This window comes from Armigeres subalbatus, chromosome 2, assembly GCF_024139115.2.
Source record: "Armigeres subalbatus isolate Guangzhou_Male chromosome 2, GZ_Asu_2, whole genome shotgun sequence".
Classification (NCBI taxonomy): domain Eukaryota; kingdom Metazoa; phylum Arthropoda; class Insecta; order Diptera; family Culicidae; genus Armigeres; species Armigeres subalbatus.
In genome coordinates, this window is record NC_085140.1 from 225,306,672 (window position 1) to 225,330,844 (window position 24,173).

At 39.4% G+C, this 24,173-nt stretch overlaps 1 protein-coding gene and 1 long non-coding RNA gene across 2 annotated transcripts in view; one reads left to right on the forward strand and one right to left on the reverse strand.

Moving 5' to 3' along the window:
• LOC134211770 (muscle M-line assembly protein unc-89-like) overlaps positions 1-24,173 on the forward strand; it is a 213,058-nt gene that overhangs the window by 100,195 nt on the left and 88,690 nt on the right. The gene's annotated exons all lie outside the window — the stretch shown is intronic.
• On the reverse strand, positions 3,499-4,660 carry LOC134211777 (uncharacterized). Its single transcript, XR_009979093.1, has 3 exons — positions 4,151-4,660; positions 3,995-4,086; positions 3,499-3,940 (listed from the first exon to the last, which is right to left on the reverse strand). It is a non-coding gene; the product is annotated as an uncharacterized LOC134211777 (long non-coding RNA).

Genomic DNA, 24,173 nt, shown 5'->3' on the forward strand with positions numbered 1-24,173 from the left:
GCACACGAACAACACGTGTTCCGCCGTTTCCTCTAAACCAACGCACACCGGACACTCGGGCGAGGCCGAGTGTCCGAACCGGTGTAGGTACTGTCTGAAGCAACCATGGCCTGTAAGGACCTGGGTCAGGTGGAAAGTGATTTCCCCATGGCGCCTCTTGACCCACGTACCTATCTCCGGTATCAACCTATGTGTCCATCTACCCTTAGTGGAACTGTCCCACGCACGCTGCCATTTGACCATTGAGGCCAACCTGACAGTCCTGCGGATGTCTCTCGTGCCGCGCATTTCAAAGCACTCTATGTCTTCACCGATAACGATGTCAATAGGCATCATACCGGTGATGACGCAGAGTGCATCGTGCGACACGGTACGGTACGCGCTCGCAACTCTTAGGCACATGAGCCTATACGTACTTTCTAACTTCGTTCTGTAGCAGTTAATACGCAGGGCCGTGCTGACTCTGACACAGCAGTTGCTGGGCTGCATCACAGTGGTTCAGGTTTAGCTGCGTTACCTGCACTGTGATTTTGCAACACGCTTAAACGCCGGGCACTTCGAACCCCCCATGGGGTGCTTGCTGTTCGCAGCTTTGCTGGAACAGATCAAACAGTTGGGGGGGTTCGTGCAGCATTGTGCCTTATGTCCCTCCAATCCGCAGCGTCGACAGAGCTTGCTTCTGTCAGGGCCTTTGCAGTCCCATTGCTTGTGCCCCGGTTCCAGGCACTTGAAGCAAACTTCGGGTTGCTCGTATATGCCCACAGGGCATACCGACCACCCCACCTTGACGCTCCCTAACTTGACTACCTTGGAGGCGTCAGCTGCAGGTAGCCAAACCAATGCTACCTGTCTCCCTGCTGGACCTTTCCGTAGCCGAACGGCTGCGGTGGACGCCTCCACTTCACACTGTCGCCGCAGTGCCGTGACGAGCTCTTCGACTTCGGTGATCTCGTCCAGGTCTTTAACCCTTAGATTCACCTCCGTCGTGAGTGCCCTCACCTTGACCGTCTCGCCTAGGACTTCCTCCGCCAACTTCTTGTAGGCGGCGCCCTTTTGCGAGACGCCCCGCTTTAGCTCGAGGATCATCTCGCCCGTCCGGGTACGTCTTATTCGACGTACGTCGGCGCCGAGTTCACCGAGCTTGACGTCACTCCTCATCGCCTTCAAGACGTCCGAGTACTTAGCCTCGTCCGTTTTGATGACTAGGGCATCGCCCTGGAGCGATTGGCGCCTACCCTAGACTTTCTGCTACCCTCATTCGCCTGGGCCTTCATTTCGGCCCTTGACGTCTTCGGTTTCCTCTTATTCTTGACCAGGGTCCAGGAGGCGTCATCCCCCTCTATTTCCCTGGTCTGGGGCGGCTGAGAGCTCTCAGCCTGCCGCAACCCCTTACCACCGTCTTTCCTGGGTGGACGGACCTTTCCAGGTCCTTCCTCCCCCGGTTTTGGAGGTACCTGGCCGGGGTTCGGCTTCCCAGCCCCACTACCCTTGTTCGGGGTAGTAACCCTCCGCGTTTTGGGGCGGCCCCAGGAGCTCATCCCCTGGAGACTGTCTCCCCGTTTTTGTGTCTGCTCCGTTGGAGCAGCCACCCCCGACGTGCCCGCGAATACTTGAGCCTCGGTCTGGGCAGACTTTGGCACCACCGTCTTCGCTGGCACGTCCTCGGTCGATTCGACCTTGCCCAAGTCCGCGAATTCTTGGACCTCAGTCTGGGTAGACCTTGACTCCATGGATTTCACGGGTTCGCACTTGGCCGTCCCGACCGCCTTTTCCAGCTTGGCGTCCAACATCGACTTTCGAAGTTTCTGCAAGCTCCTCTTGAGGTCCTTACTGATATTATGCTTCGATGACGCAAAGTCGATGATGGCGTCCAGCTGTTCCGTCGCCACCTCGAAGGCCGAAAGCCCATCGCGTTTGCGGTTCATCGCCTCCACAAGCCATGGGCCGTCAATAACCTCTACCGGCGTTTTTTTAGCCGAGAAGAAGGTTAAGTGACCCACGCTGGCGCTGCGCACTGAGCTGCCGACTATTGCCTCTGGCCTCCTAGGCGGAGACCTGAACAACCCACCTCTTGCGAAGGGGTTGTCGCCTACACTACTACCACTAGTTGAAGAATTGCCTTGGTTTTCCATTTTGGTCCCACGAGTTGCTCGGGAAAAGAGGTCCACCACGCCAGAGCCCAGCATGACGCGGTAAGGGACAATTACTGTGGAGGGTGCCCAGGTACCCCACAGGCTCCGTTAAAGGCCTAGCTTATTATTTCACCCCCCTGGCCATGCATCCCCTCGGCACGGGTCGCTTGACGCCTTGGGATTAGGGGTTAGGGACAATGGTCCCGGTCCGACTCGCAGTGGCCATGGGGAGGGGTCGTCAAGCCCTTGGACAAAGTCCCTGCTGCCCCGATGTGTGTGTGTGTGTGTGTGTGTGTGTGTGTGTGTGTGTGTGTGTGTGTGTGTGTGTGTGTGTGTGTGTGTGTGTGTGTGTGTGTGTGTGTGTGTGTGTGTGTGTGTGTGTGTGTGTGTGTGTGTGTGTACTGCCCCATTGTTTCCTATTGAAAATTGGCCGGATCGGTCTATGGGCTTGGAAGTTATGGCCAAAATACTTTTTCTCATAAAAACGCGCGTAAAAAAGTCTAGCTGACTTTTAATGCACTTGCCCTAAACGGATTCCCTCACAACAGGCTGAATTCAACGCAGTATCTTGCCCCATTGTTTCCTATTGAAAATTGGACGGATCGGACAATGGGCTTGGTAGTTATGGCCAAAATACTTTTGCTCAGAAAAAAGCGCGTAAAAAATCTAGCTCACTTTTAATGCACTTACCCTGAACCGATTTCCTCGCAACAGGTTGCATTCGTCGCAGAATCCTGTCTCATTATTTCCTATTGAAAATTGGCCCGATCGAACGATGGACTCAGAAGTAATGCCCAAAATACATTTTTTTACCGCATGAGAAAGGCATCATCACCGCTAGGTGGATTAATCTGGGTTTTTTTTCACATTCAGTTGCAATAGGCTTTTATTGCACCATTCGTAGAATGTGGATATTTCTAAAGACACTATAAACAAAGACGGGAAATGTTCCAATTGGAATTCCAAATTTACTGTCAGTGTCATTCCAATCGAGCAAGAGACCTGCACGAATAAATATGTTTATATTATTATTTGAATATTTTTTGATGGATTTAGGTAAAAATGTGTTCGTATGTGGTTGAAAATCAATCAAACATGTGTATAGTGAATTGTGGCTTTTTATTGGGTGGTTGAACACGATACAAATAAAATATTTTTGAATTATGAAATTCGTATAGACCAATGTGGAAAGTATATCCAGCATCAGCAGTGTTGCGCACGCAGAGTTGCCTGGTGATTTATTTGTTCAGGGATCAGACTTCCCGTCTTTGTATATAGTGTCTTTAGATATTTCGTTCTGGAATATGTTGAGGTCATTTTTATTCCCTATTTCCAAAAAGAGCTTCATGTCATCTGCACACACGCAGAAAAAACTCTTGTAAATATAATGATATTTGATATAAATTCAATAAGAATTTCACATTGTTTTGGCGGTAATAAGAAATATTATTGTTTCAATAATACATTATTGTTGTTTTTACAATAGCTTTGAAAGCTTCGAAATTTTTAAAAGCTTCTGTAGAGCCTTAAAAACAGTAATAATATTGTTGTTTTAAAAAGAGTGTTTTTTATTGAACTTATGGATTTTATTATTGAAATAAATAGATTCGTAACCATAATTTTAATCATATTTTTTATTAAATTTTTATGACGCCTCAATGAAATTTAATTTGCACAATAATCATAATTTCAATTTACACTAGCAATTCGACTACCTAAAAAGACAACATCTTATTTCTATGCTCTTTTATAAGGGCACAAGTATCACCTACGATCCCGAACGTTGAATGAGAATCTTCTGCTGGAATCTGGAACAAAATTTCATTTTAGTAAATTTATTTTATGAGAATGAATGTACCTACGTAATTGAAACAGATTATGCCAACGTCGAACGGAACCCGCACTGTTACGGGAAATCGTATTAACTTTTTTTCTCGGGTGTTGAGCTTGGTATCTAAGAAAATAAAAAGGATTAATGATTTGGTAGATACTACCACGGTTAAGTTTGAACAACGTACCTTTAACATCGGGGCTCTACTCTTTGTTCTGCCTAGAATATTAAATCCACATCATACATAATCACTCGATTTCACTTTTACCTTCGGTTTTACCTTTACGTACATGACTTTATTTACAAAATTCAACTGTAATGTTCGAATGCGTCCAAATGATATTTGTTAACTAGCTTATATTTGTCATTGATAAAAACGATTTGAACCCATCCATACATCATAATCACAAATTGAAGACAATCTTATTTTTTTCTGTCTATGTCAAGATGTTGATCCATTGATAAATTATAATTACACTTGTATTCGCGTGTGACATGTTTGTTTATAAACATAAATAGGTAATTTTCAAGTGTATGCTCTGAAGCCATGTTCGAAGTTTTTTAAGAAAGCTCAACCTCACGGGATTGTTGAAACAATAATATTCTATTATTGAAATCAACCTGTAAAATCTTATGGATATAATAATATTCTAAGTAAATTCAAAAATAAGTCATCATGTAAATATAACAAGCGATATTTTTGATTCAATACCATCAGTTTTCTGTCCGTGCAGATTAACACTTTAAGTTTGTCAAGAACGAAGAAAATGTCGTTTACATATATTATAAACTAGTCGACCCGGCAGACGTTGTCCTGCATAGTAGGCGAAAATGCAGGTTATGAATTGCCTATGCAAAGTTTCCATACGATTCTTAATTTTAGTTTTTCATGAGTTACTCAACCTTACTCGAGATTTTCGAGTAAGGAAATATCATATAAACCCGTAGGAAACGAAAACGAATATATTTGCTGAAGGAATGAAGAAAATCCAACCAGCCGTTTTCGAGTTATGCGGATACGAACACAGACCATTTCATTTTTATATATAAGATAATAGAGGCCCCAAATGAGAGCCCTGGGGGACACCGGAAGTGGCTTGAATGGGTTTTGATCTATTGTTGTTAAATTTTATAATCAATTGGCGATCAGTTAAGTAGGATTCAAGCCATTTGAGTAGTCCCGGCTCAATTCCAGTTTTTTTTTTTCAATTTGAATAGAAGCATGGATATATCTATGCGATCAAATGCTTTAATACTAAAGTCAGTATAAAGAGCTTCTACATGATTTCCTTTATCCGTTGCATTCAGGGTATAGTCAACAAATTCAAGAAGATTAGTTGAACTTGAACGCCCTTTAAAGAAGCCATGCTGTGCGTCTGTTATTCGGTTTTTACTTGTTTGAATAACTTTTCGTTTACTATGGCATCAAAAGGCTTTGGAATGCAAGAGATAATGGCTATTCCACGATAATTACGTATGTCTGATTTTTTTTTTTCCAGATTTGAAAATGGGTATCAAAAATGAGTTTTTCCATATATTTGGGAATTTTCCTGATTCAAGTGACATATTAAAATAGCCAAAATAATGGAGTGGTTAGTTCTACTGCTAGGGTTTTCATAAATATAGGAGAGATTCCATCAGGACCAGGACCTTTCGAAGCATCTAAACTACGTAGGGCCTGCAAAATGTCATGGACATGCGTTTTCGTCAAGATGCATAATTGATGGAAAGTTATTAGATTTCAGTTTAGTTTTTACGCAATTAAAGAAGTTCCTTGGACAGGATTTTATTTCGCTCTCAGTTTTTGAATTGTAAGCTTCCAAAGCGTTACTGATAGCGTAATTCAATTGATCGCATACGTCCAAGTAATATGCTAAATTTTCGTTACTGTTATGACTTTTGTAAATTTTGTGTGCCTTTTGCTTGCGATTTCTTAAATTCTTGATTTGCCGATTATACCGAATTGGGTCTTTATTATTGTTATGACGTCGTTTTCGTTTTAGTGGAGTTTCTTGTGAGATTATGTCAGATAATAATCTATGAAAAGTGTTAACAGATGCTTCGACATTTTCTTCATTTCTTAAAACTATCTGCCAGTTTACACTACTTAACCTACCTCGAATATTTTCATAGTTTGCTAAATTATATTCAAAGACATCCTCATACTCACAATCGTTGGATCTTTGTTGTTCATGTATGAATAACGAGAATTCGATTGCAGTGTGGAACGCTTCATTCTTCCACAATGGATTGATAGATTCTGTTACACAGAAATCTTCATAGATATTTGTCAGCAAGAAGTCCAAATAGCAATTTTGATTGTTTTTTATATGATTAATTTGGTTCAATCCTAAACTTGCAGACTTATCAAAAATTAATTGCAAAGTTTCGTTATCCCCAACGACTGGCAGTAGAATATATTCGTTTTTTGAGTCTAGAATAAAGTCAGCATTGCGTTGGTTAAAGTCCCCATAGATGTGAACTTTAACCTCTGGTGGATGTTCTGATAGTATTTGTTCAGCGAACTCAAAAAAAGATTCATAGTTGTGCTTACAAGCATGATAAGGTGGGAAATATACCGATGCGAATATATGCATTTCTCCAGCTATATGGGTTTTTATCCAGACATGCTCAAATTCATTGAATTTATTTGTTGTGATGATTTCTGAATTAAAGTTTGCTGAAATAGCTATTAGAACACCACCACCGAACTTTTTCTGAAACGTGAGAAAACTCCTGTCATCTCTAAATACATTAAAGTTACTTCCAAAAATTTCTTCACTCCTAACGCTTTCATCCCAGCTTGTTTCAGTTGCCAGAATAATCAAAAAGGATGAGCTTAATAAATTTTTAAATATATCCTTCATTTTGGCCTGGGAGCTGCGGACTCGATCAAAACCAATTTTCAAGATATTTTGCTTGAAACTCGCAAATTTCCTCTCGGTGTTCAATGTACACGTTACGATTTTCTCACAACGAATTATCATTGTGTTTATCTTTATAAAATGAATTACAAAGATTTCGTCAATTTACTGCATCGTATAAATTAACGTGTCGAATGTTAAATTAATTCATATCCTCCACTTATGTTAAATCCGTCGAAATATTTAAAATGACGCCAGAAAATTGAAATTTGTTAAAAATAAATACGTGTGAAATTTGTTAAAAAAAAAATACGTGTACTCTGTCGGCTGCGGTCAAAATGAATAAAACCTCTCTCGATGCGATGGATACTTTTTGACAGCTTACTTTGGAGATTCTTTGACACTCGTTTTGACTCTATCCGCAGCTCCCAGATTTTGGCTGGGCTTTTCATTCGATTGAAATTCTGACAATAAATTAGAACTTCAGTCGAATTCTGTTTCTGCGAAGAAGTTTTTGGAAGTATGACGGTCGACGAAATATTTACCTCTTCTCATTTTTCATGTAGCGTGTTATCTTCACTTGTTAATGTTACTTCCGGAGAGTGCGTCATTGCCGATGAAAATATGATGGGCTGTAGAATTTATATGCGGCCTCCCTAGTGTGTTGAAGTTGTTGAGTGCGTTCACTGGAAAGGAACGAACGGTCTGCCGAGGCGTCGATGAAGATTTGAAGGTCTGCCAAGGCGTCGTTGCGGAAATATTCCTAGATCCTCGTGTACATCCAGGAAAATTTGAAGCAATAGTTGTAAGTCTGTTGGTAGACCTTCAGATGCTAGCATTGCAGTGGCGCTGGTTTTGGTGGTTCCACGAATGCAGACTGTAGGTGGCTGGTCGTGCTGGTATGACATGAACATCCGCACAATGTTCATAAATTTTTGGGTCCCGTAGTCGTGCTTTAAAAAACGTCAATCACCAGACGCAGATTGCTCTGTGAGTCTTACTATAGGTGGTCGCATTGGGTCCAGCAGAGGAGGGTGCTCGATATCCATTTGAAGACGGCTTTCACTACTGCAAGAAAGTTGTGCTGGCTGTTGCTGTTGTTGTTGGCTTTGTGACTGTTGATAGTTTTCTGGTTGATGTTGTTCATTTTGAATAGGTGGTTCTGCTCGATATGGGTTGATAGTTTCACCCTTTCTAAAATTAATTAGTTTTGGGACCGATAGACCAGAAATAGGATGGTCGGTGATAGAAGGTGGACCGGTAAAATTAACTTTAGCAATAGCAAGTAGTTCCTTTTTTTTCAGCTTCTTGTCGTATGTCGACCAGTCTGGCCTCCAATACCATTTATTTCCCAGCATCCGCCAACCAGCGGAGGAAAGGCCTTTTTGCCTTTCTCGTATACAAAGTATTGCCTTTCTCGTATACAAAGTATACGTAAAGGCTATATGTTCGCTCCGAAAATGAACTTTTTATATGAGGCCCGGAGACCCATAGTGTTATATACCGATCGACTCAGCTCGACGAATTGAGGTGATGTCTGTGTGTGCGTGTGTGTGTGTGTATATGTGTATGTATGTATGTCAGTGGCGTAGCCAGAAAATTGGTCTGGGGGGGGGGGTTTCTGAACTTTTTTTTTTCGAAAAAAAAATTTCTTCCAAAAATGTTGTCTTTGGGGGGGGGGTTTATACCCAAAACCACCCCCGTGGCTACGCCACTGATGTATGTGTGTGTGTGTGCGCAAAACTATGCAAAAATGTCACTCATTTTTCAGGCACTTATCCTTTACCGATTTGCTCGCAACAAGTTGCATTCGACGCATGGTGCTGCCCAACTAACATTTAATGTCAATGTAAATGTTATTTCAACTCGTCTATACGGCTTCAAGCTGAATATGTGTGCTATACAAATGATCAAGAACTTCTATTCAATGCTTTTACCAGCAAATCTGGCGAATCTATTCAGCTGTTTTTGTCGTGTCTGCAAAACTGCTTTACAGCATGTTACACAATTTTTTCTCAATCTTTATTAAACCATTTAGTAATATAATTCGCTTCAATGGCGCTTATTCAGATTTTTTGAATCTGTTAAATAAGTTTTATACAGCCACTGAATTCAATTTGATTAAATATTATTTGAAAGGAGAGTAAATTTCGGAGTTTATTCAATGTTTTTTTTTGTGAAAACTCAAATATCAATTTTGTTGCTACCTAGATTCGAACTCCTGATCTCCTGATTCAATGGCCGCTGCTCTGTCATCACCGTCACTTTGACATATGTAAATAACAAAGAAAATTATGGATGTGCTTCTTCGCATACCCTATAGGTTGTTTTACTAACGCTATTTTCAGATTAATGTTGTATAAACGTTAGAAAGAGGCCTACATGCTGCTTTTAGCACATAAGCCTAAAAATTATTCTTTCAGCATTATTTCAACCATTATTCAAACATCTATCAGCATGTTCTGTTGGCTAACTTTTATGCATCATCAATCGCTGAAATTGTTTTTAGGCAACATTTTCTCGATCTGTAGAGATGCTACTCTGCTGCTAATCGTTTAACAGTAGCCGTCAACAGCAATATCGCTTCTAAATGGCTTGTTTTCTTACACTGTCTGCTAGCATTAATGACAGCGCTTTGTCAGTTGCTATAAGAGCAGGTGAATACCTTTGTAGCTGCATTACAGAAATCAATAGCTCATACACAGCTCCGGCAACAAAAATCAAATGTAAACATTGCGGTTTTGACGTTCCATACTGATAAGCTATTAAAAGAAGCAGTATAAGGTTTACTTAAACGTTGTGTAATCTTCAAAGATACAGAAGTTGCCTAAAAGCTTCGTTAGTTCACTTATAGCGCCATTACGCTATATTGTTAGTGCTATAACAACAGCGAAAACATTTTCATTGTGAATGCTACTCACCGTAATATAGGAAGTTGCTAACAAGCAACTTAATTACATACATGAGCTCTTAACCGATAAGCTTTGTTGCTAATTCAGACAGAGCTGTTTTATGACTATATGAAAGCTGCATAAACGATAAAAGATGGAATATATTCGGCACACTGACTAGCTGATAGATATTTGGGTAATAGTCGAGTTGAAGTTTAATGGATTATTTGCGGAGGCTTTTCTTTTATTCAGCATTGGCTGCTTTTATTCAAATATTATACAGCCAAAGGCTAGAAGTTGAAGCTTTTAGCACAAAAAATGTTAGTTGGGTGTCCCATTGTTTCCTATTGAAAATTGACCCGATCGTACTATGGGCTTAGAAGTTATGGCCAAAATACAATTTTTTTATACCAAAAACAAGCGCGTGAAAATTTCTCACTCATTTTTTAGGCATTTATCCTTAACCGATTAACGCGCAACAAGTTGCATTCAACGCGGAATCCTGTCCCATTGTTTCCTATTGAAAATTGGTTATATCGGACTATGGGCTCAAAAGTTATGGCCAAAATACTATTTTTATAACTCACGAGAAAGGCTCCATCACTGCTAGGTGGATTAATCTGGGTTTTTCGATTGAGTTTCGTTGCTCAATTTAGAGAATTTGGCTTGACGCTCAGCAAACAGGTCCATGATTGCATTATTGGTCACGTCTTGCTGGGACTGTTGATTTTGTTATTGTTGTAGATGTTCTGATACCTTTTGCTGTTCATTGGAGTCTTGAAAAGATTGTTGTTGCTGTTCTTGTTGTTGATGTTGGTGGTGTTTATGCAGTTCTTGTTGTTGTGGAGGCAGCTCAATAGTCGAAAGGTCATATAGCTCGTCTGCCAAAGTGTTGTGTAAAGGAGGTGAATTTATTTCTGCACTGTTACTTAAGTTGGAAACAGCAGCAGAAACATGTTTCACTTCATCCAATAATTCATCAAATTTTATTGATTCAGTGAGGACTAGGGAAGATGGCACCAGGTCGCTTCTGAGGTCATTTATTAGTTGTGGAATAAGGCCCATTGAAATTGTTGTTCGCCTTCACTGCTGCTGATGTAGATGATTTAACCACCTTTTGTATGTAAAATAAAAAATATTTATCACATCAAGTTTGAATGTTTAAAAATTGTTAAGACGTCGCGATACTAGACGAGTGGGTACACGACGAGAAAAAAAAAATTAAATACATACTTGCGGAGTGCAACGACACACAACCGCCTTCGTCAACCACTCGTGATGGAAAAAAAAACTTACCATATCTTCTCTGCCAGTACTTCACTAAACAATTTTAACAGCACTTTTCTTCACATGGTCCGTTTTTGTGTTTGGAAATGTGATTTTCTTCCTTTTTTTTATCTTCCCTCGCCTGAGCATCGATTTGCTCCCAAAATTCGATGCTTTCTCACGGGGTCATTTTTTCCATTTTCACTTATTTTCTTCACTACTCACTAAATTTCGGCAAAGGAACTTCTGAATAAATCCCTGAAGGATCTTCCAAAGAAATTTCTGGAGGAACTTCCGGAGCAATCTGGAGGAACTTCCAAAGAAATGCCTGGAGGAATTTTCGAAGGAATTCCTGGAGGATCTTTCGAAGGAATTACTGGAGGAACTTTCGAAGGAATACCTGGAGGAAGTTCCGAAGGAATCCCTAGAGGAACTTCGAAAGGATTTGCTGGAGGAGTTCCCGAAGGAATTCCAGCAGGATCTTCCGAAAAAATCCTGGAGGAACTTCCGAAGAAATTCCTGGAGGAGCTTTCGAAGGAAGTGTTCGAGGAACTTCCGGAAGAATTGAAAATAGTAAACAAATGAACCGTTTGTTTGAGAAACTGCATATGTAAAATTCTTGGCCAACATTAGATTTTTATACATTCAGAATCCTCGTCCAAAAATACGTATTCTGGCAAAAAAAACGAAAAAAAAGCAATGGGTTATGTTTTCAACATAACCGCGAGTAGACGTAGGACTTGTATAAACGTAACGTATTTACATTTAACTCTTGGATCTATGGATATTGATTATAGGTATTGATATTGGAAACGACATCTTCCATGCTGTGTAGAATTATTAGCAATTTGTTTTTTCAAAACTTCTGGAAATAAAACTAATAATTTAATACATAATTAGAATTGCTTTACTCAAGCAAATGTAGGGCATTTATAGATTTCTTATTGATCATAGTATATGAAATTTAAAAATTCTATTTATAAAATTTTTAGACTTGGGCAAAATGTGCTATTTTAGGGGAACTGTCCTGTTTTCCAAACAAAGAAATACAGCACCAATTTCGTTGCTTCTTTTTGCTAACATGCGTGCTTACTGCTATCACAACTATAAGAAATGAGTCAAGGAGCAGTAACCCTACTAAAATAGAGGAGGTACTGCTAAAACGTCAACGAAAAAATATTTTTTGTTTTGATTCAAAACTCCGAGTTTACATTTCTCAGAAAATGAAAAACAAAGAATAAGATAAAATTTTATTAAAATATTCTTCTGGAAACTATTTTTGCGGATTTTTTTAAAACATTCACATGTAATACAGCAAAATTGTCTAATCTAAAATAGATATTAACACTATTGCTGATTGCGCATCTTTAATTGCTAATGTCTTCTGCAAATAAATGAAAGTAATTAGGGTCTGTTCAAATATTACGTAACGCAATAGGGGGTGGGGGGTTGTTTGATTTTTGTTACGCTTTGTTATGCAAAATATAGGGGGTGGGGGTCCTTCGAAATATTGTTACGCGTAACAAATTATTTGCATAGAGAAAAAATATTTTAAAAATAAAAAATATTCATTATGTTTGAAAAAGCATGAAATATGCAATAGATAATATTGTATGGCACCGTCCCTCAAATTCTATTCAAATAAAGACCCTTTTTTTAAAAATAGCATTTGTTACGCGTTACGCATAAGGGTGGGGGTGGTTCTGAAAATTGTTACGGATTGTTACGAGGGGGTGGGGGGTTCTTTAAAACAACGTTTTTTTGTGTTACGTAATATTTGAACAGGCCCTTATTTTGATCAAATTTCTATTTTCCTCAGTGTTGTTGATTTTTTTTGCTGGGGAATCAGAACTGTTATAGTATAACCATGTTTTAATGTTTATTTATTTATTTTATTTCGTCAACCAACGTAGACTAGTACATATACATATACATGTTTGTTTTTGTAATGCTATAGTATAATTAAATAATAGGTTTTTTTTAGTAAAGTGATGTATAATTTTGATTTTGAATTTATATTGCTGAATTTGTAATGTTTGTTCTTTGGAAATACTGTCTAATGTAATGCCGAGACATTGTTAAGTCAATAGTTTCGCAGTGTTGATTGTAAACGGCCATCATTCGGTTGAGAGGCCCAAATTTGGCGTAATTTGTTCGGCAGTGGTTGGTTAAAAATAATGTTCTATGTCGAAGAAGGTATGTAAAAGTTAAATTTCGATAAAATTTCAGTTGAATCAACAGAAACTATATTGTTAACAAATGAAACCGTTGCACATTCTCGACGCTCTTTCAAAGTTTGTATATTTATAAGCATGCAACGTGCTTCATAAGATGGAAGAGGAAATGACGTCCAACCTAATTTACGAAGAGCGTATAATAGAAATTGTTTTTGTACTGACTCTATTCTTTCTTCATGTGTGGTTGTATAAGGCGACCATACAATGCTACAATATTCCAGTATAGATCGTACATATGAAATATATAGTGTTTTGATTGTGTAGGGATCCTGAAAGTTGAAGCAAAAACGCTTGATAAAGCCTAGCATATTATTAGCTTTGTGGATGATTGTGCACACTTAAATCATTTCACAGATTTCGGTGAATTTTGCTTCAATTCACCGAAATCTCAACAGCAGATTTGTTCGGTAATTATTTCACAGATTTTCTGCGGTATTTTCCTTTGTTCAACTGTCAAAACCACCAAAAAATCTGTAAAATTTTTACCGAACAGTTCTGCTGTTGAGATTTCGGTGAAATTTCACAGAAATCTGCGATTTATTTTAAGTGTGTGTGTTGTGTCGTTTAGTACCAAGCACAACTTAACATATGGTCAGTCATATGACATGACTCGTACCCATCCCGGGATCATGTGGATTATGAAACCAATCACCTGGATGAGCAGACCAAATCTCTCTAATTTTATTCTTCTTCATCCACCACCGCTGCCCTCGCTGCCTTAGCCATCATCGGCCTCTAGCCGTGAACTCCGAGCGATGCGATGGGCGATGGCATCCATCGCAACCGACACCACTGCATCCGACCATCATCAAATACAGAATGACAAAAAAATGCGCCCACTTCTTTCATGCATATTCGCCGACCCACCGGCAGTTCTACCGCTGGTGACTGCATGCTGTCGCTGTGTAAGTAAACACAGCGAACAAACGAACGAAACGAAAAATGCGCTAGCAAAAATCACGTCAGTACGAGCTGCTGTCACAAACTGAAATGTCTCGCACACGACAGGCACTGCTTCTTTTATACACAAAAAAATCTTCCGGTAGACCCGAAGGCTTGTGACATACCGCATTCTGATGTCCGTGTTAGGAATGCATGGGATTGGTTACATATGAAATTTGTACTGGCTTTGACAAGAATTGAAATTTTCAATAGCTTATTGTTAATAATTTAAGTTTCAATGGAATAGGCAAAATGGTGGAGAGTGTCCGAGTCGATTGATATATAAATCTTAAAAATCCATCGAAAGATAAAGGCGCTAGTAACGTTCAAAATCTTCCCTCCTAGCGTGACGCTCTCGATTTCCAAAAATCTAAATGACACCCAGTATAGTAAAGAAAGACGTAAATCCTACGTCAAAATTATCCAATAATCCATATACTGCCGTGTATTCAAAAGCGACACCTGCCGCATCCTTCCGTTGCCGTTCCGTTGCCGCATTCCATTGCGTTTCCCTCTTAAGGACCATGTCTTGGCGATAGGTCTAGTCTATCTCGATAAGCGATTTTCAATGCCCTTGAGCCATTCAGCTCTCAACTTGGCCGTTGAGCCAATCAGCTCTCGACCCGATAGCCATCGTAAACGACTCGGATAGCCCCGATGGCAGATCTCCCTACTCTCCAATATAAATATAACACACATTTCTGCATAACTCAAGAACTAATCAAGCAAATTGAACCAAATTTGGCATGTGGAGTTTTTTGAAGACATGAAATGTATTTACAATGGTTTGGAAGGAGGGGGTTCCCGCACAAATGAAACACAAATTTAGGAGCTAATCATTTTTTGGCCAAACGAAGTTCTGAGTAGAGCCCGGATACGAGAAACGCGGATAGAAAATGTAGCACTGTCGTCTCCATGGTGTTCTTCTAAAAAAGCGAGTCACGATGTTCGGTGCTGCAAGGACATGCAGCTAACCTCAAGGGTGCGTTGTACACTGCCCCCCCTTTGAAGCATTACTTTCTGGTTGTACCGAAGGGACTATAAGCTTGGCGGCAATGGAAACGGTTTAGCGGGTCGGGGATGTAGTCCTGCCTCCCTCGTTTGCTGTTGGAGGTGGCCCCTAACCCCGCACTTCCTGGACAACCCAGGATGTCTGTTGAGCAGATTCCCCCTTCATTTCTTAGGAAGAAAAAAAAAACACAGACATCAACTTAATTCGTTGACCTCGAACCTCGCCAAGCCTATAGTCCCTTCGGTACAACCAGAAAGTAATGCTTCAAAAGGGGGCCAGTGCACAACGCACCCTCGAGGTTAGCTGCATGTCCTTGCAGCACCGAACGTCGTGACTCGCTTTTTTAGAAGAACACCATGGTATCGTGCCAGCGCATTGCCGGCTTTCCATGTGGCCTTACCACGCCCTACGTCCTCGGAAGGTGGGAAGGCTCGACTTCGCGCCTGCTTCCCTCTGCACGACTGGTATCAAGAATGATGATGCCGCGTGCACCCCAAATTGACCTCTCTGCAATAGGGTCTATTCGCCAACACACAGAGGGACTTGCCGACGCGGTGCCTACGCCTGCCCCAGCCTTGACGAGGACCCCTTTCCGTCCTCGAGTTCGGAACCCTCCCGGTTGATGCCTTTCTCGTGAATCGTTAATTGTTTTGAAAAAAATCACATAAGAAAGGTCAAAAAAGGACTTTAGGAGAATATATAGCATTTATCTGTTGTTTTGCATGTTTTTGCATCAATTACTATGCATTGCCACCATTTTCGAAAAAAAAAATCGATTTTGAATTTTTTTCAATGACCCTTGAGAAAAGATATTTTAGTTACTAGATAAAAATTGTCGCTTCAGTTCCCTTTGTTCTACTGTACAGAACATGTTGGGTACCAAGCTGTCAAATCGTATGGATTTTCCTTCTTTGACATTTAGCTCCCCTATCCTCGCAGCAAAAGATGTTCCGGACAGCTACGACAGCGACAATCTTTATCTGGTAACTAAAACATCTTTTCCCTTGAGAAAAGACAATGTTTTTGCCTTTCTCGTATACAAAGTATACCTACGTAAAGGCTATATGTTCGCTCCAAAAATGAACTTTTTATAGGAGGCCCGGAGACCCATAGTGTTATATACCGATCGACTCAGCTCAACGAATTGAGTTGATGTCTGTGTGTGTGTGTATGTCTGTGAACAAATAAATCTCACTCATTTTTAAGGTACTTATCCTTAACTTAACTTGCTCGCAACAAGTTGCATTCGACGCAGAATCCTGTCCCGTTGTTTCCTATTGAAAATTGGGCGGATCGGACTTTTTATATAAAAATTTCTCACTCATTTTTTGACACTTATCCTAAGCCGATTTGCTCGCAATAATTGCATTCGACGCAGAATTCCGTCTCATTGTTTTCTATTGAAAATTGGGCGGATTGGACTATGGGCTTAGGAGTTATGGTCAAAATACATTTTTTTTACGTGAAAATGTCTCACTCATTTTTTTAGCACTTATCCTCAACCAATTTGCACTCAACAAGTTGCATTCGACGCAGAATCCTGTCTCATTGTTTTCTATTGAAAATTGGGCGGATCGGACTATGGGCTCAGAAGCTATGGCCAAAATACTTTTTTGCATACCAAAAGTGCGTAGAAACTACTTACTCCCAAGAAACGAGAAAGGCATCATCACTGCTAGGTTGATTAATCTGGTTTTTTTTCAATAATTCCGATCCTGAATGGTGCAAATGCGAATAGAATCGATTTGGTTGTCAAACTGAAGCCAAAAATTTCTATTCGCTTTGACGCAGCCGCGCTATTGCCATCTAGCGGCGATGGACGTGTGCGCGAAATCACTGTTTTTCAACATGGTGAAGTATAGGAAGTGTACATGTTTTTAAAATGTTATTAACAGTGATATGTTAACCCTTAAATGCGCGATGTTGTTTTAAAACAACAAACTGAAAATACGTTTAATGTTAATGATTTTGATGGTTGTTCACGTTAAAAATATTTTCGACGATTTCTAAAAAAATCGCCTCGCGCTTTTAAGGGTTAAAAACTTTTAAATACATATGGTTAGAATTTTGAAAAACTACATGTTAGGCTCCTTATCTACAAATGTTTTTTTAATCAAAATAATTCAACTTTCGTGTTACCTATATAAAAGTAAATTAAATTTCTAACCCAAAAAAATTAACCATTTTCGGCTAAAATGTGTTTTAACGCTTTAATAAGCATTTTAAAACTGACTTACTATATCCCTTGCTGGGTGAAATAAAAAAGCATCAGCCGACCCCCATTTTGTTTTCTCGCTTTCGTCAGGGCTAGGGATCCTACATTCCTACATTCCTACATATAGGATCCCTAGTCAGGGCCAATTGTGCACCCCCATGAAACGGCTTTTATCCACGAACAACTCGCCTGAAGCCAAAAACATGGTGCTGGATGTAAACATTGCCGGTTAAGCAATAAACACACGAAGTCAGAACAGTCGGATGCTTAAGCGGCGTAAGCGGCATGTGTTGCATTGTTAAATTATATTCAACGAGATGTATTTCATTGTTGCGTGATTTTCGACCTTATTAATTGACGCTTTGATGTTGCACGAAGAAGAAGAAGAAGAAGAAGAAGCAGAAGATGATATTTCAAAAAATTTGCACGGGAAAACATATTTGTGAAACTCTTCTCTGAAATTCTAGAGGCAATTTAATTAAAAACGGTAAACAGTACGGGGTTGGACTTTTCTTATACTGTATCTGTATGTTATAAGTATGATATCACAGAATAAAAATTAAAATTGAAATATTGTGTTTATTGTGCAGTAGAAGACTGCGGACTGCTTACCATTTTTAATTAAATTGCTTCTAGAATTTAAAAGAAGTGAGCAAAAATTTCTTCGTATATGTTTTCCTGTGCGAATATTTTTGATTATCATCTTTCTACTTCCTCTTCTTCATGCAACATCAAAGCGCCAATCGATAATGCTCTCGCGGCGGTATGAACGGAGCTTAAAATAGGAAAGGCAACACTAGCGCCACCCAATCGGTAGATGGCTTCAAGAACTACATCTCATTTCAGGCCGGGGGGTGCAATTGTGCCGGAGCCAAACATTGAAAATTGTGGTTATGTACGTTTCAGATCTTATATTGAGTAGTATGGTTATTATTTGGGAAAAATTTGAAAATATTCTTTGTAAAAAATATTTTCACATTATATTTCGAGTGGAAAATTAGTAGGAATGCAATTTAAAAGCACTCGTTACGAAATTTTACGAGATAAAACAGCTGGTTGGAGCAGGAATGTATGTAAATAAAGTCACGTAGAGTCTCGCGCATTTGAGCTCCCTTATGCAGCATGGACAGAGAAATTCGAAGAGCGGGTAATGTTTGACAACTAAGTGTGAAATCAGTAGTGATTCAGTTTCATTCAAAATTTTCGACCACTATTCTAGTTTAAATCTGGAGCAAACTAGAACAAACTCGCTGGTCTCCCCAGCAGTGTTCTATTCATATTTTTCAAATTTTTAATTAAATGAAATCATTATGTCACTGCCAAGAAAGACGCCGTAATTGCAAAGTAAATTGATCCGTAGGTAAAATGACGCATTCATAAACCGGTGGGGTAAGAGTGCGCATCGGGTGGGGTAAGAGTACGCATTTATCTAATCATGTGCTATAAGTATATATATATTAATACAAATAAGAATTAATAACTTTTAATTGAGGTTTAATGAAAGTATATTAGGGAATGTTTAAAGATTAGGAAACTCTTAAAGGGGGAGGGGGTCCAAGAAATGGGATGATTCATACCAAGTTTTTTTTATATACAAAAACGGCAGAGGTAAAAATATATCAGGTTTCGCGTGGCGTTAACAAAGGAATTTTCCTTAAAGAAAGTCCACCAATCACGTAACGTAAAATTTGCCCATTTCATCGCCCCTCCCCCCTATCTTACACTTTTTGTATGAATCCTCTAAAAATTGTATGGATCGTCATACATCTCGCAACCCCTCCCAGCTAAGCGTTGCGTAATACGAGTTTGACATCAGAACTTGAAGATTCACATGCGTACTCTTGCCCCACCCGTACCTGCGTACTTTTACCCCACAGCCCCAAAATTTATTCAGGTAATGGTTTTGACTTCTTGGAAAACCAACCGGATTGGTGTTCTGCACCATAAAGTACTCTATACAATAGGTTATCGAAATGGTGTAATGTTCATCTGATTGAATAAAAGATATTTTAGTTACTAGATAAAGATTGTCGCTTCGGTTCCCTTTGTTCTGCTGTCCGAAACATGTGTGGTACATACCTGTCAAGTCGTATGGATTTTCCTTCTTTGACATTTAGCTCACCTATCCTCGCCAGCAAAAGATGTTCCGGACAGCGACGACAGCGACAATCTTTATCTAGTAACTAAAATATCTTTTGATTGAACGTATATATGGTAATGAAATACAAGTTGCGGAAACACAATTATTTTTAGCAAAATGACCAAAAAGTTATCAAACTCCATGTCTCTCTTGATGTTTATTCAAATCGTTCACAATTACACATGATAATATTTGGCCAGAATACCTGTCAAACTGATGCAGTGCTGCTAGTTTATCTTTTTTTATTACTTCAAAAAATCGAAAACGTACTCTTACCCCACGCGCACTCTTGCCCCACTCTACTCTATTGTTTTTTTATTTTCGAGTTAGAAGTAACATTATTGAAAACAAACAGCTTGTTCACAATAGTTTGATGCGCTTTCGTGAAATAAAAATCCGTAAAACTTTGGCAGCATTCCTTTCATTGTTTATGTATTCTATGAAAGCGGAAGAGAATGAAATGTAAATATCGTGTGACCTCTCAATGAAAATGAAAATCTCAGTACTGATGGCAACTATATTGCCATAAATTTTTCAATGTTTCTGAACTACAGGGGATGTCCAAAATAACTGGGATAGGCAAATTTTGGGCATAACTAGATGTGTTGTAACTATGTCCATTATTATCCGATTTTGACAATTCAGGGATGCCTGAACTAGAAATTTAATGTAGTTTCATCATATGTCCATGGAACCGACCATGACCATCGGATACCGGAGATATTCCAGGTTTTTTGAAGATAGGTTCAGAACCGTGAATTTGTGGTGGGTATTAGGATTAGTTGTGGTTAAAAACAGAAAAATATTAGTAACCACAGATAAAGTAGGGCTCTTTCTGATTGGAACCATATGTTGATATTCAAAATCGGACCAGGATCAAGTGAGATATAGCCATTTGTTTAGAATCGGTGCCGATCGGGAGTTTTAAAAGGGACCAGGACACAAATTCATTTGAATCAAGCTTTTTGACCAATCTTCAATAATGATTACATTCCAAAAGTCTTCTGATACGTCAATAATGAAAAACCAATTAAAAGACGGATCCTAAAGTTGCTGGAGTGCCCCCGGGGAACCTGTAGAAGGGGACATTTTAGTTTTAGCGGCAAAACTGGTCATTCGACGGTTCGTTTTTCATGGTTTTCTAACAGAAAGCGAGGTATGAATATAAAATGGTCCATTGACGGCTTTGGCCGGTTCCGTGACCTACGGATTGTACCCGGGGAACCAGTAGAAGGGGACATTTCAGTTTTAGCGCCAAAACTAGTCATTCGACGGTCCGTTTTTCATGGTTTTCTATCAGGAAGCGAGGTATGAATATAACATGGACCACTGACGGCTTTTACCGCTGCCGGAATCTACGGATTGTCCCTGGGAAGTGGTTACTTCCAATACATTTTGTACATATTTACATATGAGTTTTCAAAACGTTGTAAATTAATGGCCAAGTCGAGGGGTTTAATATCCGGAAAATAGGCGATTAACTCTGATTGAACTGATATATTTTTCGGCCAATAGGGTTATGCGCTAATTCGTCCATGGTGCTAGTATCCGTCATATCAAATTATAAATCACTAAATACTCGCGAATCGTAAACTGAAATAATGAACTAATCATCTGGCGAGATAGAAAAAAAGTGTACACTACGATCTGCATTCATTTAAATTACATTCCGGTGTTACTTACTTGAAATACAGTTAAATTCAACTTTGTGACTGAGACTTTTTGCACCATCACCATCACCATCACCAAAATCCAGTAAAACAATGAAAACCCGGGATTTAGCTCTGTCTACAAGACCATTTCAAGCAAGAGAATTTGTTCAGTAATAAGAACTTCCGTGTATTCCTCTCACTACCATTGTTCACCAGTTCAAGAAGAGTTAGTACCTACCGTGTTACGGGATAACACATAAATTTCTCACTGCTCACTAAATAAAAGCAATGTTTATTGCTCAACTGAAAAATAATTGAAAAATAACTACCGGAAGGCGTTCAAATGATCTTTATTTGCTAAACTTTAGAGCGTTTGAAATTTATTTTCTTCGTCGCCTTGTTTATAGTCGAAAAACGCGTTGCCGAACTGGCGGTTTGAACTGAAATAATCTTATGTTACACATCTGATAATACATCATGCAGTCAATAAAAGTACGTTTTTGAATTATTTTTCGCTAGCGTAATAAAAGCAAAGTCTTCCAAATAAATATTTTTCATACACACTCGTTAATCATACTAATATTTTCTACTATTCCAAAAGTTTGAAACAGGAGAAATAATTTCATAATAGAAATTTGTTGGCAACACTACCCACGTACATGTTAAGCATGTGTGTTAGTTGTTTCACAGACTGAGGCATTTAACTGAATGGCAGCACAATCAAAACAATTTTTATGCGGTCGAAATGGGATTGCACTAGGAAATTTTTGTTAACTGGAACCGGAATAAACTTTCAAATTTGACTTTCAAAGTTGATCGAAATGATAGTTATTCTGCATGAAGTCACAGATAAGTCATCCAGTTTTCCAAGAAATGGCTTGAGCTCAGAATCAAAGATTTGCAGTCCTTTTTTAAGTATGGTACATGCTCCTTGTGGTACAGAGAAAGGATACGTAGATGATCAATCTTCTGATTTCAAATATGGAACATGCTCTCTGTAGTACAAAGAACAGGATGTGTTCACAGCATATGTTCATGGTCATCCAAGAAATCCCTGGAGTAATGCCTTTCGATCTACATGCGTGAATAATGATTATTTTTCCGGTTTCAAATATGGTACATGCTCTCTGTAGTACAAAGAACAGAATGCGTTCACAGCATATGTTCTCGGGCATCCAAGAAATCCCTGGAGTAAGACCTTTCGATCTACACGCGTAACTAAAAATCAATTTTCCAGTTTCAAATATGGTACATGCTCTCTGTAGTACAAAGAACAAAATGTGTTCATAGCATATGTTCTTGGTCATCCAAGAAATCCCTGGAGTAAGGCCTTTTGATCTACTCGCGTAACTAAAGATCAATTTTCCGATTTCAAATATGGTACATGCTCTCTGTAGTACAAAGAACAGAATGCGTTCACAGCATATGTTCATGGTCATCCAAGAAATCTCTGGAGTAAGGCCTTTCGACCTACACGCATAACTGAAGATCAGTAAGGCCTTTCGACCTACACGCGTAACTGAAGATCAGTTTTCCGGTTTCAAATATGGTACATGCTCTCTGTAGTACAAAGAACAGAATGCGTTCACAGCATATGTTCATGGTCATCCAAGAAATCTCTGGAGTATGGCCTTTCGAACTACACGCGTAACTGAAGATCAGTTTTCCGGCTTCAAATATGGTACATGCTCTCTGTAGTACAAAGAACAGAATGCGTTCACAGCATATGTTCATGGTCATCCAAGAAATCCCTGGAGTAAGGCCTTTTGATCTACACGCGTAACTAAAGATACGTTTTCTGGTTTCAAATATGGTACATGCTTTCTGTAGTACAGAGAACAGAATGTGTTCACAGCATATGTTCATGGACATCCAGGAAATTTGCTGGAGTAAGGCCTTTCGATCTAACCGCGGAACTAAAGATCAATTTTCCGGTTTTAAATATGGTACATGCTCTCTTTATAATGTGTACATTACATATTCAGAACAGGCCTTTAGATCGTTGGTTACGCGTGTCGACCCGAAGGCCTCCACTTCAGGTATTTCTTGGATATCCGTGAACGGCTTTCATACGCAGATTCTGTTATATGTACCACAATGGGTACATTACATTTACAAAACAGGCCTGTAGATCATTGGTTACGCCCGTCGACCTGAAGGCCTTCACTTCCGGTATTTCTTGGATAACCGTGAAGATCTACCATACGAAGGTTCTATCATATGTACCACAATGGGTACATTACATTTACAAAACAGGCCTGTTGTTCGCTCGTACCAATATGTTCAGACCTCACTGTAGATTTGATTATCTTTGTATGAAGAATTTTGTATTTATTATCCGTACTGTACTGACGTCTGGACGAAACCAAAAGTGTAAGTGCTTGTCCGTTATTATATTTGTAATTAATTATTGTTAATACATGTTTACAGTTTCGAGTGTCTGGCGGAACGCAACACTGGAAAACACGTTTCTGTCAAACGTCCGAAAACGAACGCGGCGGGATGAATTCCCCTCGTAACACCTGTAGATCATTGGTTACGCGTGTAGATCTGAAGGCCTTCACTTCCGGTATTTCTTGAATAACAGGCAACGTCTTCTATACGCAGATTCTGTTATATGTACCACAATGGGTACATTACATTTACAAAACAAGTCTGTAGATCATTGGTTACGCGTGTAGACCTGAAGGCCTTTACTTCAGGGATCTTTTGAATAACCGTGAAGATCTTCCATACGCATATAATATCATATGTACCGCAACGGGTACATTACATTTACAAAATAGGCCTGTAGATTATTGGTTACGCCTGTAGACCTGATGGCCTTCACTTCAGGGATTTCTTGGATAACCGTTAAGATCTTCCATATGCAGATTCTATCATGTGTACCACAATGGGTACATTACATTTACAAAACAGGCCTGTAGATCATTGGTTACGCGTGTAGATCTGAAGGCCTTTACTGCAGGGATTTCTTGGATAACCGTGAAG